The sequence below is a fragment of the Belonocnema kinseyi genome, chromosome 8, assembly GCF_010883055.1.
Source record: "Belonocnema kinseyi isolate 2016_QV_RU_SX_M_011 chromosome 8, B_treatae_v1, whole genome shotgun sequence".
Classification (NCBI taxonomy): Eukaryota; Metazoa; Arthropoda; class Insecta; order Hymenoptera; family Cynipidae; genus Belonocnema; species Belonocnema kinseyi.
Genome location: NC_046664.1, coordinates 18,692,100 through 18,707,947, shown reverse-complemented (window position 1 = coordinate 18,707,947; position 15,848 = coordinate 18,692,100). Strand labels below are relative to the sequence as shown.

The window sequence follows — 15,848 nt, the reverse complement described above, 5'->3', positions numbered from 1 at the left end:
TATTTAAAAGCTTGTCTCTTCAAAGAATGGAAACCCTTTTTCGCAAACACCCAAGTACTGAATGGAAACCTTCAAGATCCTCGAGGGCAATGCACCTCACCAAGCTTGGGTGGGAAAGTTGAGTCTGAATTCCTAAGCGATTTTCCGAAAAAGATTGCTTTTTATGAGACCCATTGCTTCTAAGGCTGATCTACTTCCTTTCTTCTTTTTTTCCTTTACTGACCTTGGTTATCTTGATCTTAAAAATTAACATAACTAGATGGAAAAAAGTTAAATATGCAGTAAAAGTAGCGAAATGCAAGAAAATATTTTAAATATATTAAATAAAAAAGAGTTAAGTTGAAAAAATAGAATGAATTGTCTAAAAAGAGTTTAATACTCAACGAAACAGGTTAATTTTCAAATATACAGTTGCATTTTTATTCAAAAAGATTAGCTTTTTAGAAAACAGTTGAATTCTATAAATTTTCAACTAATTAGTTTGGACAGTAGATTTGATGATAGTCCAAGTATTATTTAAATAATGTTTCGTCTATAATAATTTTTAACTAAATAGTTGCATTTTTTAACTAAAAAGGATCAATTTTCAACCCAAAATAGAGTATTTAATTTTTCACTTAGGATCATTAATTTTGAATCGAAGAAAAAAACATTTCAATTTTCAACAAAATAGTTCAACTTTCAGTTTAAAAAAACTGATTTTTAAAAACAAAAAAAATTAACTTTTAAGAAAGTAGTTTAACCTGCAACCAAGGAGTTTAATTTTTAACGTAACAATGGTTTTTTGTGTTAAAAATTCAACATTCTTTAAGAAAATTCGTGTTTTTGTTTCAATAATTTAACAATTTGGTAGAAATTTGAATTATCTGATCGAAAGTTAAACTGCTTTGTTGTAAATTCCATTTTTTAGTGAAAGATTTGTCGTATTAATCGATAATTTATTTATTTGTTTGAAAATTCGGTTTTTCGTTGAAAATTAATTTTTTTAACGATGACGTCTTACATTTTTTGGTTGGAAATGTATATTTTTCAATTAATAATTCAACTATTTGTGTGATAATTAAACTATTTTTGTTGTTTAAATCATGCTCTTTTTTATTTTTTATTAATTCAGTTATTGTTGTTGTTGAAAAATTAACTATTGCATTTTTCATTTAAAATACAGCTTTTTACTTTGAAAATTCAACTTCTTGGTTAAGAGTCGAACTACTTTCTTTGATATTTATTTTTTGTTTGAAGATTAATAATTTTAATAAAAATTCATCTATTCGAATGAAAATTGAACTATTTTGTTGACAAATTTTGTTTGGGTTAAAAATTAATTTTTTTACCGCCAATTTGACTATTCCATTTTTTGTTTAAAATTGATCTTTTTAGTGTACAGATTTAACTAGTTTGTTGAAATTTTATCTATTTTGTCACAATTTATTGTTTTTTGGTAGAAAATTCGTCTTTTTTGGTTAAAGTCAAGAATCATAATTCTAGTATAAAATTCACCTTTCTAGTTAAAAATTGAACTATTTGATTAAAATTCGCTTTTTGAGCTAACCTTCGAAATTTAACTATACTACTTTTGTTTCAAAATTGATCTTTATAATATAGTTTAAAAATTAAACTATTTAGTTTAAAATTTATGTAATTTATTGAAAATTTGTCTTTTAGAAATTTATATATTTTGTTAAAGTCTTGTCTTTTTTAGTAGAAAATTAGTGTTCTTGGTAAAAAAAAATTCTTTTTTATTGAAAATTCAACTTTTTTGTAGAAAAATCTATATTTTGCCCTAAAAATTTAATATTTTAGATGCATTTTTTTTTCTTTGCTGGCTGAACAATTTTTTTTAGTTGAGGATGCAACGTTAGAAGGATTTGACGTTAGATCCAGAAAATTATTTGATCAGTAACCGGAAAAATCTAACGACAGAAATTAATTATTTAATTAATTACTCTGGTCGACAAAATAACATCAAAACTACATTACATTTTTTGTTGAAAATTCAACTCACTGATAGAAAGTTTAACTACTTTTTCAATTCCTAAGACCCATCAATTAATTCGCGAAAAAAGTTTAATCTTCAAAAATTAAATATAAATTGGGGCTGCGGTGGGGAGGGGGGGGGGGGCATGTGGGACAAAATTTCAAAAAGAAACTTTACGCTATTTATGCTCGGCCACTAAAGTGTGAAATTTGACGTAAATTTGATGCAAATTTGATGGATGCTACAGGATTACACAATCGCGTGATGCAAGATGTGACGACATGTAAGTGACAAGCCTTTCGCCGATTGTATGAGTAGGCTGTATGATTGGATTCTGTGCTGTCAGTTTTTATAGAGCAGCTGTTTTATTTCTTCCATGAATGATTTTTTGCGTCATTTGCTATTTGAAAATAAATATTTTTTCGCCAAATTTAAATTTAATAATCTTTTACGTTATTTAAATGGTTGTAACGTTCAATCTCAAGTCCTTCAAAAGCCGAAGAAAAAAATAGAACAAGTTATTTTTCAGGATATTTGGGAGTGATTATAAGACAACTAAGAATCTGTCCCTTAGGGATGTTCACAGCGTACAGTTTGCTTATAATTTAATTAATTTTTTTAATAATTTATAAAATCTACGAAAATAGACCCAATGTTAGTTGCTGTGAATTTTGAAGGAGAAATTCAAGCGTGATTTAGAAAAAAGGGTTCAAGTTGAAATGGTTTATTTAACAATAGTTATATTGATTTTTGTATTTTAGATTGAATACTGATATTATCGGATGGATAGTATTGGACCGCTAACCAGATGATCTTTTACAAATTATCCTTGTATTTAAAAGACGATAACACACTCCAGAATATAGATTAAGAAATGTTTTTATTTATTTATTAATTTTTATTATTTATTAATTTTATGATTTAAAAAAGTGATCTTTGAGATTTTAACTTTTATTTGAGCTATTGAACATTTTCTAACCAGAAATACTTGAGCGGTACAATTTATAAAAATTTTTAATCTTGGTGTTTAAGAAAATTTAATTAAAAAATGGTTTAATTAAAAATCTTCAAGGCTTCCATTTTATATCCGTAAATTATTAAGAGTTTAGATTAAATTTTTCGGGAATACAATTTTTTTCAGCTAAAATTTGAAAACTTCAGCTTTAGAACGTCGATTTTTAAAATTTTAAATGGCAGGAAAAATTTTTTGCATACCCGGAAATGACCGGAAATTTTTTGCATCGACTAAAACGGCCATCCTGAATTAAAATTAGGACTGTTTTCGTTGGTATTATAAATAATTATGAAGAATGGATAAATTTTCAGTTTGACTGCACATACAGTAAAGTTTGTGTGCTCGTCCCTGGCACGAAAGATTTAATTTCGCTTGATAAGAAAGTGTCGAGTTGGGAACCAGAAAACAAAGAGGTTACTGAAGTACTAGACATGGATTCGCTCTTCCCGAGTTCATGTTTTACAACTTTGACTTTTTTTCAACCGAGAAGATTAATTTTCTACCAGAAAAAAAAGAAATTTCAACAAAATACATACATTTGTAACCAAACAGTTGATTATTCAACCTAGAAGAAGATTAATTTTCTCTCAGAAAAGATGAATTTTGAACCAAGCAGATTAATATTCCACCAAAAGGACGTATTTTCAGCTAATAAAATACATTTTCAACTAATTATTTTGGACAGTAGGTGTGATGTCAAAATTTTATTTGAATTATTTTTCGTTTTTCAAAATTTGTTACCAAGTAGTTGAATTTTTGAACTGAACAATATTATTTTCTAACCCGAAATGTCTACAAAATAGTTCAACTTTAAACAAAATAGTTAAATTTTTAATTAAAAAAATTGATAAAAAAACAAAAACGAATTTTCCACTAAATTGTGATTCTTCAATCAAGAAATAAACTTTCAGAAAGTAGTTTAAACTTCAACAGAGGAGTTTAATTTTCAATAGAATAGCTGTTTTTTGGGTTGTTAGTTCAACTTTTTTGTAGAAAATTTGTTTTTTATTTTAAATTTAATGTTTTGGTTTTAGATTTATTTTATTAGTTTAAAATTTATTTGTTTGAAAATGTAACTATTTTTTTGGAAAATTATTTTTTTTATTGAAAATGTAACTATTTTTTTGGAAAATTATTTTTTTTATTGAAAATGTATCTTTTTTAATTAATAATTCAAATATTTCATTAAAAAATGAACTATATTATTTAATGTTCATATTTTTTGGCAGAAAATTATTCATCTTGGTTAAAAATTTAAATCTGTGATTACAAATTAGAATCTACAACCAAAAACAAATGAATTTTTAACCAAATAGTTCAATTTTTATTCAAACAGTATAATTTTCAACAAAGAATGTGTTGGTTGATGTTTCAACAAAAAAAGATTTTAATTTAAAGTAAAAAACTATTGGATTTAACCAACAAAGACGAATTTTCAATAAAATAATTGAATCCTTAACTAAAACAGATTGTTTTCAGCCACATAGTTTCTTTTTGTAACTAAAAAATAAATTTTCTACCAAAATGATGAATTTGCTAGAAAAGAGTTAACTTCTCATTTAAAGAATTAGTTTCAAACAAAAAAGGGATTTTTCAACTAAATTGAACAATTTTTTTGATGATTCAACTGTTTAATTAAAATAGTAAAATATATAATTTTTTATCAAATAGTTAAACTTTTAACTAAAAATGGTTAATTTCCAAATAAAAATTTGAATGTAAATTTTTAACAAAATAGTGAAAGATTCAACCAAGCAGTTTAATTTTCAACCTAAAAAGATGAATTTTCAGCAAAATGCATACATTTTCAATCAAATAGTTAAATTATCTGCCAAATCGTTGAATTGTCAACCCAAAAAGTGGAATTTTCAACCGAGAGGTATGACTATTTTTTAAATTGTGGAATTTTCAACAAAATAATTGAATTTCGAACTAAATAATAAAATATTTAAATGAAAAAGCTAAATTTTTAACCAAAAATTAATTAGTAATCTTTTCAACTGAAAAGAATGAATAGTTGGATTTTCTTATTGGGTTCTATTAATTCAGTTCAGAATTAAGTAGAAAAATTAGGCTTATTGATTAAAATTAAATAATAGCATTTTAAGTAAATGTTGAAGTTTATTGATAATACTTGAAAAATGTAATGACTACTTTGATATTTTTTTTCTGACACTATTTATACTATTTTTCATCTCTAAAGTGAATCCGAGGATTGCACTCTAAATCCTGATTGAATAAGTGATTCGATCATTTTAAAATCAATTTTCGGATTTAATAATAATATTTCTTTTCTATTATTTTCTGATTGAAGTGTACAATGTTGAAGTACATTTTTCTTTTTTGAATCGTATCAAATGTGCTGATGATGTAGACACTTGTTAACTTGTACTCACTATGATGACTCATTGATTATGTAACGAATGCATTAACTAATCTGTTGTATGCATTGAATTGAATAATTGTAGAGAACATGTCATCATCAGAGAGATAAATTATTTGTTTAATTATTTAATTGTCAGTTATTATGTACTTCTATTATTTTGAAAATTCGTATTTTCAAGTGAACTGGTTTGTTTGCGTGCTAAGTTTCTAGAATGTTTTTACAGTCGGTAAGGCAGGCTTCGTGGTCCGGAAACGCCCCTGGCTATCTACTTTAATGTTTGCGAAAAAAGTTGATTACCCATCTCGAGAACATTCTTTGGATGAAGTGGTTCGTGCCCGTGCTAAGTTTCTAGAATGTTCTGGAAGTCGGTTATGTAGGTTTTATGGTCCTAAAACGCCCCTGACTATCTACTATAATGCTTACGTAAAATGTCAATTACCAACCTCGAGAACATTCTTTGGATGAAGTGGTTCGTGTCCGTGCTAAGTTTCTAGAATTTTCTGGATGTCGGTTATGAAGATTTTATGGTCCAAAAGCTCCCCTGACTATCTACTTCAATGCTTGCGAAAAATGTCAATTACCAATCTCGAGAGCATGCTTTGGATGAAGTGGTTTGTGTCCGTGCTAAGTTTCTAGAATGTTCTGGAAGTCGGTCATGTAGGTTTTATGGTCCTAAAACACCCCTGACTGTCTACTTCAATGCTTGCGAAAAATGTCGATTACCCACATCGACAACATTCTTTGGATGAAGTGGTTCGTGTCCATGCTAAGTTTCTAGAATGTTCTGGAAGTCGGTTATGTAGGTTTTATGGTCCTAAAACACCCCTGACTGTCTACTTCAATGTTTGTGTAAAATGTAAATTACCAACCTCGAGAACATTCATTCTTTGGATAAAGTGGTTCGTGTCCATGCTAAGTTTCTAAAATGTTCTGGAAGTTCGTTATGTAGGTTTCGTGGTCCAGAAACGCCCCTGACTATCTACTTCAATGCTTGCGAAAAAATTCAATTACCCACCTTGAAAACATTCTTTCGGTGAAGTGGTTGTTGTCCGTGCTAAGTTTCTAAAATGTTCTGTAAGTCGGCATGTTTCGTATAGATGCCAATCCTGGAAAAAAACACTTTAAAAATTCCAGGCTTCTCCTAGGCATCTTCAGATTTTGTTTAGGTCGAAGTATTTATACAATTTCCCGAGTTTATTATTAATATTTTTGTTCAGTCCTAAATTCCCTGAATTTGTATAATAATTCAAAAAAGTTTTTTTGTTTCTTAATACTTGAAATTCATTGATACTAACATTAATATTTGAAGATTTGTACAATAATATTACGCTTAATATTTTTATGAAACGATAATTTGAGCAGTAAATGTTGGTGAAATTTGGGTCTAGTACTTTAGGATCCAAAATTATTGAATTCAATTAGTTAATAATTGAACCAAATGTTTTCTGAGACTAATGAAAAATTCAAATTTCGTAACTGAAAAATTGAAAAATTTTCAATCCTTTAAACCTTTAAAAAGCTTTAAAATTTTATTTCAAAACCTTTAAAAATCTACATTTTTGTTAATGTTTTTAAATCTTTGTAAAGTTAAAAATTATTTTTGAAATTGTTCTAAAACTTTTAACTATTTATTTTAAAAATCAAGATTTTTCATTAATTCGAAATTTTTTAAATTTAAATTAATTTCTAATTAAATTTAAAAATTTAATAATATATTAAAAAATAACATTTTTTAAAATTCTGAATAGTTAGAAAAATTACCTTTAAATCTTAGAGATTCTTTTTTCACAATTTAAAAAATATTTTGAAATTTTTTAGTATATTCTCATAAAATTAATGAAACAAAATTTTTCAACAATCTTAAGAAAAACGTAATATTCTCATGAAACCTTTAGAAATTCTTAAAATTCTTATAAATTTTTATTCGAAATTTTCAAAAATCTACGTACTGTTTAACAATTTTGAAACTCTTTTCAAGTTTTAAAATATTTTTGAATTTTTTCAAAGCTTTTACCCTTATCTTTCAAATTGATTAGAGTTTTTTCTAATTGAAAAATTTTTTTATTGAATTATTTTAAATATTACTTAAAATCAATTTTGAAAAACGAAAAATCGCTGAAATTTTCCCAGGAATTTTAAGAAAATTTATTTAGAATCTTGAAACCTTCGAAAATTCTAAAATAGCTTCAAGATTTTATTTCAAGATCTTCAAAAATATACATTTTTATTTTCATTTTTTCAAGTTTTAAAATTAATTTTGAATATTTTGTATAACTTCTAAATATCTTTTAAAATGATTATAATTTTTCCTACAAATTGAAAAATATTCTGCTAGTTTAAAACCATGCCTTTAAATCTTCGAGATTCTTCTTCGGTAATTTTAAAAATCTTTTTAATTATTCTGCCAAAATCAATTTTTTAAAACAAAATATCGTTTAAATTTTCCCAGAAATGTTGAGAAAATTTATTTAGTATCTTGAAACTTCAGAAAATTCTAAAAGAGCTTTAAGATTTTATTTCAAGATCTTCAAAAATATACATTTATATTTTTCAATTATTTTTAGATTTTAAAATTATTTTTGAAATTTTTTTATAACTTCTAAATATATTTTAAAATGATTATAATTTTTCCAACAATTTTTAAAAATTCTTCTAGAATAAAACCCTGCCTTGATTCTTCTTCGGCGATTTTCAAAATCCTGTTAAATATTCTCTTTGAATTAAATTTAAAAAAATCATTTTAAATTTTCTTAGGAATCTAAAGAAAATTTGCTTATTTTTTCAAAACCTTTCAAAATTCTTAAAGGGCTTGTAAATTTGTATGAAGAATTTTCAAAAATCTACATTTTGTTTAAAACTTTGAAAAATCTGTACAAGTTTTAAAATATTTTTTAATCTTTTCGAAACTGCCAAACCTTCGATTTAATGTAAACATCTAAGTTATCGGCAAGACCCTATTGATCGCCAATCTGTAAATTTATGTAATAAAAATGAAGAATAAACCTTCGTAAGTATTTTTAAATCAAATTTTAGGTGATTTTAAACACTGATTAAGTGAGTTTTTTTTTAAATAATGAATTTTTAATGCGATTCATTGAACATTGAATTCCAAGATTTGAATTGTAAAAAGAATATAAAATTTCGACACTAGCGATTACGGGACTTTTGTTGTTGTTTCATATTTCATATTTATTCACAAAAATATAAGAAAGTTTTTGTCAAAAAATTCAAGTACATATTAATCATAAATCTAATTTCTATAAATGCGTATTACTTTTAACCTTTATTATTATTATTATTATTAACCTTTTTATATAAAACTAAAAAACAATTCCATAGTTGGCCAAATTGCCTAAGTCATAGTGACCATTTTTTATATTTCATATTTGAATTCCATTTAATTTCATTGTATTCCTTGCAATAAATGTAATTGAGTTAATTTCATTCTAATGTAATCAACGTAAGAAAGGAAAATAATAAAATATTTGAAATCATCACACTTAAGATTTTTATTACATGGATTACATAATCACACATATATTTTTCGTAGAAATTTATAAAATTTGTATCTAGTAACTTAACTTAAAATCAGAGGAAGTTGGGTAATATTTATTAATTTAGTTGATTAAAATATGTTTTCTTGTTATGCGTATGCGTTATTACCCGGCTTTCAGAAGTTTTGAGAGATGCACGATTCGTCCTCACAGCTGAGTCAGGCCAAGATCGCACTCATTGTTTGGCTCTTGTGGACTAACCGTGGTGGCGGCTGACAGTCAGTCCGCCGCCACCAGTGCAGTTACCCCTCTTGGCTTTGTGCGCGTGTGGTGGGGGGATGGAATCGTCACCACGGGTAGTCCGCAAGTGTCAAAACGTGCGTACGATTTCGTCCTGAAGTGTGCGGACGAGTCGTGGACTGCCCCAAATTTTTAATTATGACAGTTCCCCTTTTGTGATAAATCCATACCTGAAATGGATGATAAATCGTATTACAATTTACGTAATTTAATATTTTTAAGTCTTACACATGTAAACAAATTTTATAGGTTAGATATCTTTGGGATGTCTTCAAAATTCAACTATTTTGCATTGAATCTTTTAAAGTTAAACGGCATCATTTTGATATATATCCAGGTCGAGCGATTTGATATTTTAGGCATTTAAAATTAAACTAGTTGTAAAATCTGTGTTTTTAGATATTAAAAAAATAATTCTGTGAAAAATAGAAAATGGTTTGTTCAGGCAACTTACCTTTATTGCATGCATAGGAGCACGGGAGAGTATTAGTTCTTACGCAAACGTTAGCAATCCTTTTCTAAAAAACATATTTTTCTATTATTTCAACATTTTTGGAGAACTACATCGATTTCCAATACGATAAAGACCGTATACGTTTTGTTTACTCACACATTTTTCGTTACAGTCGACGGAATCATCCTAGAAGAAATATAATTTTAATTATCAGGAGTAGTATTTCACAAAGTTTTAATGATTTGATAATAATTAAATAAAATTTAAGAATAAAAAATGGCGAATGTCTTAAATATGAAGAGTAAATATATCTTAAGATTGAACATTTTAAATCACTGTTATGAGTAAAGTAAAATTTACCTCTTTAGATGAAGAACCGTCAGAATCTGCCAAGATGGCCGAAAATAAAGTTGCAATGACTTTAAAAATAAATTATTTATTCAAATTTGAATTTTCATTATAAAACGATTTAACATATTTTAAACTAGGCTAGACCCAAAAAAACCGGGAATTAACTAGGTATACAAATTCGAGACAGGAATCACATTTAAAGTTTTGGAAAATGTAAATTTTGAAAAGTTTTAAGAGAATCAGCATTTTTTAAAAGATTTCTGGTGAAATAATGATTTTTTACTTTTTTAAATCGATATTAAGAGAATAATTGAGAGCATTTCAAAAGATTTACAGAATTGTCAAAAAAGGAACCTTGCAGATTTTAAGGCATTTTTTCTAATTATTCAGAATTTAAAAAAATATATAAAGATACCATCATTCTAAAAGATATTTAAAAGGTTTATAAATGTTTACGACATTAAAAAAAACTTTAAGAAATATTACAATCATTGTAAAAGATATTTAGAAGGTTTTGAAGTTTTGCAAAAATAAAAAGATAATTTAAAATTAAAAATATTTTCAAAAATATTTAAAATTGTCAAGAGATCAAACAAAATTATTCGTAATATCCATGGGAAAATTATAAATGATTTTATATTTAGAAAAGATAATTTTGGAAACAAATTTTAAATAATTTCTAAAAATGTCAAAAAAAAAATCTGAAAAATTGTAGGGCAATTCTTGTTATTTTTAAATATTTTAAAAATTTTTAGAAAGAATTCGAGTCGGCTTGATAAATGTTTAAAATGAAATTTTTCGGTTGAAAATCAATTTGTTTAATGGTGGATTAAATCATTTTAATGAAAATTCATTTTTTGTTGTAGAATTCATCTGTCATTCCTTGACAATTAATTTTTTTTCTAGTTGAAAATGTAACTAGTTTATTGAAAATACTTTTTTTAAATATTCATTTATCAACTGGAAATGGACGTTTTTCAGTGAAAAATTCATGTCTTTTTTTTTTGAATTCGTATTTTTTAGTAGAAAATCTTTTTGATTTGAGATTCATTTAAGTGGTTCGAATTAATTTTTTAAATTCATATTTGTGGATTGAAAACTTTACTGTTTGGTTAAAAATTTCTATCTTTTATTGAAAAATCATTCTTTTAGATGAATTAAATTCTATTTTATTTAAAATGAAAATTTTTTGTCTAAATATGGAGCAATTACATTTTCTGTTAAAAATTCAGTTTGTTTTTAGAAATTCCACTACTTAGTTAAAAATTGAAATAATTTTTATTTAATTCGTTTTTTTTGGATGCAGATTCATCATTTAAATTAAAAATTCATATCTATATTTGAAAATGTAAATATTCGGTTTAAAAATCGATTATTATGTGTCAATTTTTAATGATTTTTTATTTTGAAAAATTAATTTCAAGAAAAGATTTTAAAAAATTTCAAAATAATTTTTTTTTAATTTAAGAAAAAATACCGTAATTCAAAAAAATGTGTAAAATGTTTGGAAATTGCTGCTAATTTTTTTAAATTTAGGAAATGTTAAAATCATTTAAAAATATGTTTAGAAGTTTTAAAGAGATTACAAAATTATTTAATTTTTAAAACTATTTTAAAAAATTTTGAACAATATTTGAGTCTTTGAAGATTTTGAACAAATAATTTTGAAGCTTTTTAAGAATTTCGAAAAGTTTCAAGAAAATAAAAATCTTATTTTAAGATTCTTCGACAAATTAAAATACATTAGAAATAAGGCATATTTAAATGCTAAGTGAATTTTACATTAACAGTGTTATAAAAAAATTATTACCGTTCAATAATTAATCAGGAATCAATCAATTAAATAAATTTTTGTGAAAAATTTACTGAACTTTACTGAACTTTACTTATAAGACATCATAATACATAATATTACAAATAGAAAAAACTTATCTCAAATAGTTTTTATTCATAGACAGCCTGATAGGTAAAGCTTTTTATCTATTTTTCTTTAAATAATTTACTTTTTATTTAAATTTTATTAGAGACTAATTGAGTTCAGAGCTTTAAAACAATGCAATTTTTTCTTTATATATTATATAAATAATAAATTGCATTATTTAAACAAATATGTTTATCATAACATATTATATTCATTTTATTTTTTTATTATTTTTAATACTAATAATAATTACTTACTTAGTAAGTAGACGAATCCAATTTTACACGTCATGTTGAAAACTGAATTTTAAGACAATATTTTTTTACTGAAAACAAGCTCCTGAAATAACGAAGGTTGACAAGAAACTGGATATTTGGAGAATGATAACAGTCGCGGTTACTATTGCCCTAAAATACCATTTGGATAAACGTGACTAGAACTTTCCTATTGTTCGGCGTAAAAGTAAATATTTTTGTGCTCTATATTTTCTATCTGAAAAATGAAAACATTTTGGTAGCAAAACATGCAATGACAATAAATATAATTTTTTTTAAACTTCTAAATAGCTTTTAAACTTACCTGCATTTTTTCTAAAATTTTGAAATCTTGCAATATTGAAAAATGACGCTTTAATGTCCTTTACATTTTTTTTAAATTAGGAAATCATTGGAATTTATTATAAATCTTGTTCAATTGTTTTTTGTTATTTTTTCGAAAATCAAAACTTATTTGGAATTTTACAATTAATTTTAAAACAAATTTTTTGTTCTTTTGAAACCTTTCAAAATTCTTAAAAAGCTTATTTTTTCGCAATATTTAAAAATCTGATTTTTAATCCAAAATTTTGAAAACTCCTCAATATTTGAATTAGTTTGGAATATTTTTTAAACCTCTAAATCTTCTAAATAACTTCTGAAATATTTCAAAGCTTTCCTAGCATTATTTAAATCCTAGAAAATTAAAGAAAAAATATCTGGAAATATTTCAAATTATTTTCCACATATTTTAAAATAAATTTTGAATTTCGAAAAACTTTTGAAATATTCCAAATCTTTCCTAACATTTTTTTAAATCTTGGAAAATGTAGAAAAATTGTCTTAAAATCTTTCAAATTCTTTTTCGACATATTTTAAAATATTTAAAAAATAAGATGAATTTTTTTAAATAAAACCAAAATCATTAAAAATTTTACCAGAAATACTGATCCATACCAGAAATACACAATTAATAACTGTATTTTTTTGTTACTGGCATTAACATAATATCGATCAAGTTAAGAATCTTCAATAACAGAAAATGCTTAACGTCTTTATAAGTAGATGGGAAATAATATTTTTTCAAATTAAAATTATTTCTTGAAAAAAGCTACTATTCCATCTTCACTCCATTGGGAATCGAACCACAAAACTTCTGATTTCCGACCAGGTGCTTTTCCAATTGAGCTATTAGAGGGATCAGAATAAGAACTCATAATTCCAAAAAATAATGCTAATTTTTGGAATTATGAGTTCTTATTCTGATCCCTCTAATAGCTTAATTAGAAAAGCACCTGACCGAAAATCAGAATTTTTGTGGTTCGATTCCGTATGGAGTGAAGATGGAGTAGGATCTTTTTTTCAAGAAATATTTTTAATTTCAAAAAATATTATTTCCCATCTAGTCTTATTAAGACGTTAAGCATTTACTGTTATTCAAGATTCTTATCTTGATCGATATTTTGCAGATTTTCTGCCTTCATGTTTTGGAGGGTTGATCTACTGTCTCTGATGATATAGCAGATAAATTAAAAAATAATAACTTGTACCATTAACACCTAGCTGAAAATTAGCGTTATTTTCTTGAATTAAGAGTTCTTATTTTGATCCCTCTAATAGCTTGATTGGAAAAGCACCTGACCGGAAATCAGAAGTTTTGTGGTTCGATTCCCAATGGAGTGAAGCTGGAGTAGTATCTTTTTTTCAAGAAATAATTTTAATTTAATAAGTTTTTTCGAAATTAAGATTTAAATTAAGATAATAAAAATTTAGCAATTGATTAAACAATTATTCTTTACTTGTAACTTTTTATCAGGTTGAAGTTATAATTTTTTTCAATTGTGCAACTTGATCGTTAATTATTAAATATCTACATCACTCAGAGATGTAGATATTAAGTATTCAACAAAGGTTAATTGTACACTTTCATGGAAATCAGATTTAAATAATCGGATTTTTGTTCTCAATTTGGTTAACTGTGTCGCTTATCGTTAAATATTAAAATATTGTAAAAATTCTTTAAAAAAATAAAATTGGTTCGAACAACTTTTTTCTTATTATTGATAAAAAATTCAAGCAAACAAAGATGGCCGCGTTTTTTAAAGAACTAAATCTGACAGAAAAAAACCTTCTTATGACCCATGTGAAAAAATTATTTAAATTATTATTAATTTTTTAAAGAATTGATATAGCATTTAAATATTGGATAATAAGCGACACACTTAATCATATTTAGAAAAAATCAGATTTTTGTGGTATTTCCATCAAAATAAAAAATTAGTGTTTAATAAAATGTTTAAGCAATTAAAAATGTTGCTGTGAACAATACAAAGTTACGGAGTTATTCACAGAAAAAAATAAATTTTAGAGATTAATTTCATAACAAAATTGAATTTGTTTGAGTGAACCAAATTTTTGTTGTTTAAACATAGAATATGATTATTATGTGGACCACAAATTATTCGGTTGGCCAAACTAATGTTTTTAGTTGTTTCAATCAATTATTTTGGCAGATGTAGTGTGTGGTTAATTCAAACAAACAAGTTTGCTGGGACAATCGAATATTTTTGTGAATAGCCAAAATTTGTTTGATTCAGCCAAATTTTATGTATATCCAAGAAAAAAGTTTTTTTGGCGCCAGCAGTTTTGTTTCTGAGCGTAGATTGTGTCTAATTAATTGTATTCTGAATAATCTCATAAAATCCTGTATTTTATAAAAGGATTAAAAAATGTTAAATTTCCAAGTCTTCTACATTTGAAACGCATAAAACCTGTCACCGGACTTCAGTCTGTCTCGTAAGATAAAACCGATGTCGAAAGTGATCTATCTTTTTTACGGTTTTCTCTTTCTATCCTTTCAGATTTTATGGAATAGATTGTCTGTATATTTACGAGGAAATACATATAACAATGTATAAAAAAGTATTCAAGAAATAAAAAATATATTTCCCACGCCCCCTCCTTATTTCCCACGCCCCTTACTATTTTTCGAGTCTATTTTATATTTTTACATAAAAATTGGTTGGCAAATTGGTTGGCTGTAGGTCAGGAAAATCCTGGAAAGCAAGCAACAGTCTGGAAACAAATTTTTAATTTTTTAATTAAGATCGTTTAATTCCTTTCATTAAAAATTCAGTGTTAAAAGTTGCACAAAGTTAAAATGCTATTCTTTAATTTTTAATTACAATTTTCTATTATTTGGTTAAAAATTCAACTATTTTGTTTAGAATTTAAGTATTTAAATTAAAATTCCAATTATTTTGTCAAGCAGTCATATGTTTCGGTCGAAAATTCAAATTTTTTTCTGATTGAAAATTCTTTTTTTTTTTATTGAAAATGTATTATTTATGGTAAAAAAGAAATCTTTCGTGGGGCCTTGATTCGGTAAATTTGCAACCTTTATATTTGATCTGAAAATTGTTTTATTTCGTATATAAAAGATACAATATTTAAAATTTTATAACATTAAATGTCTGGTTTTGGTACATTAATGTTCGGGTAAAATAAAAAATTCTGAAAATGAAGTTTTTCAACCGAGATAATTTCAGGAGCTTTTTCTCTCTATCCAAAAATATAATCCAATTTCCTTCGATTGAACGCCTAGATTCAGTAAGTAAGTGACTAATAACCGGATACACGAATGCGTTAATGTTCATAAACACATTCTCTATAAAGCAGCATTTGAGGATTTTGATATA

At 25.4% G+C, this 15,848-nt stretch overlaps 1 protein-coding gene and 1 long non-coding RNA gene across 13 annotated transcripts in view; one reads left to right on the top strand and one right to left on the bottom strand.

The window, feature by feature from the left end:
- Positions 1–15,848, top strand: part of LOC117179162 (ankyrin-3-like) — a 645,468-nt gene that overhangs the window by 158,899 nt on the left and 470,721 nt on the right. The window lies entirely within an intron of this gene.
- The window catches only part of LOC117179163, a 171,185-nt gene continuing 164,266 nt past the window's right edge, over positions 8,930–15,848 (bottom strand). For both annotated transcript variants that reach the window (XR_004467877.1, XR_004467876.1), the window contains 4 exons: positions 9,985–10,043; positions 9,781–9,810; positions 9,625–9,688; positions 8,930–9,340 (listed from right to left, as the gene is read on the bottom strand). This is a non-coding gene — a long non-coding RNA (uncharacterized LOC117179163). The remainder of the gene's footprint in view (positions 9,341–9,624; positions 9,689–9,780; positions 9,811–9,984; positions 10,044–15,848) is intronic.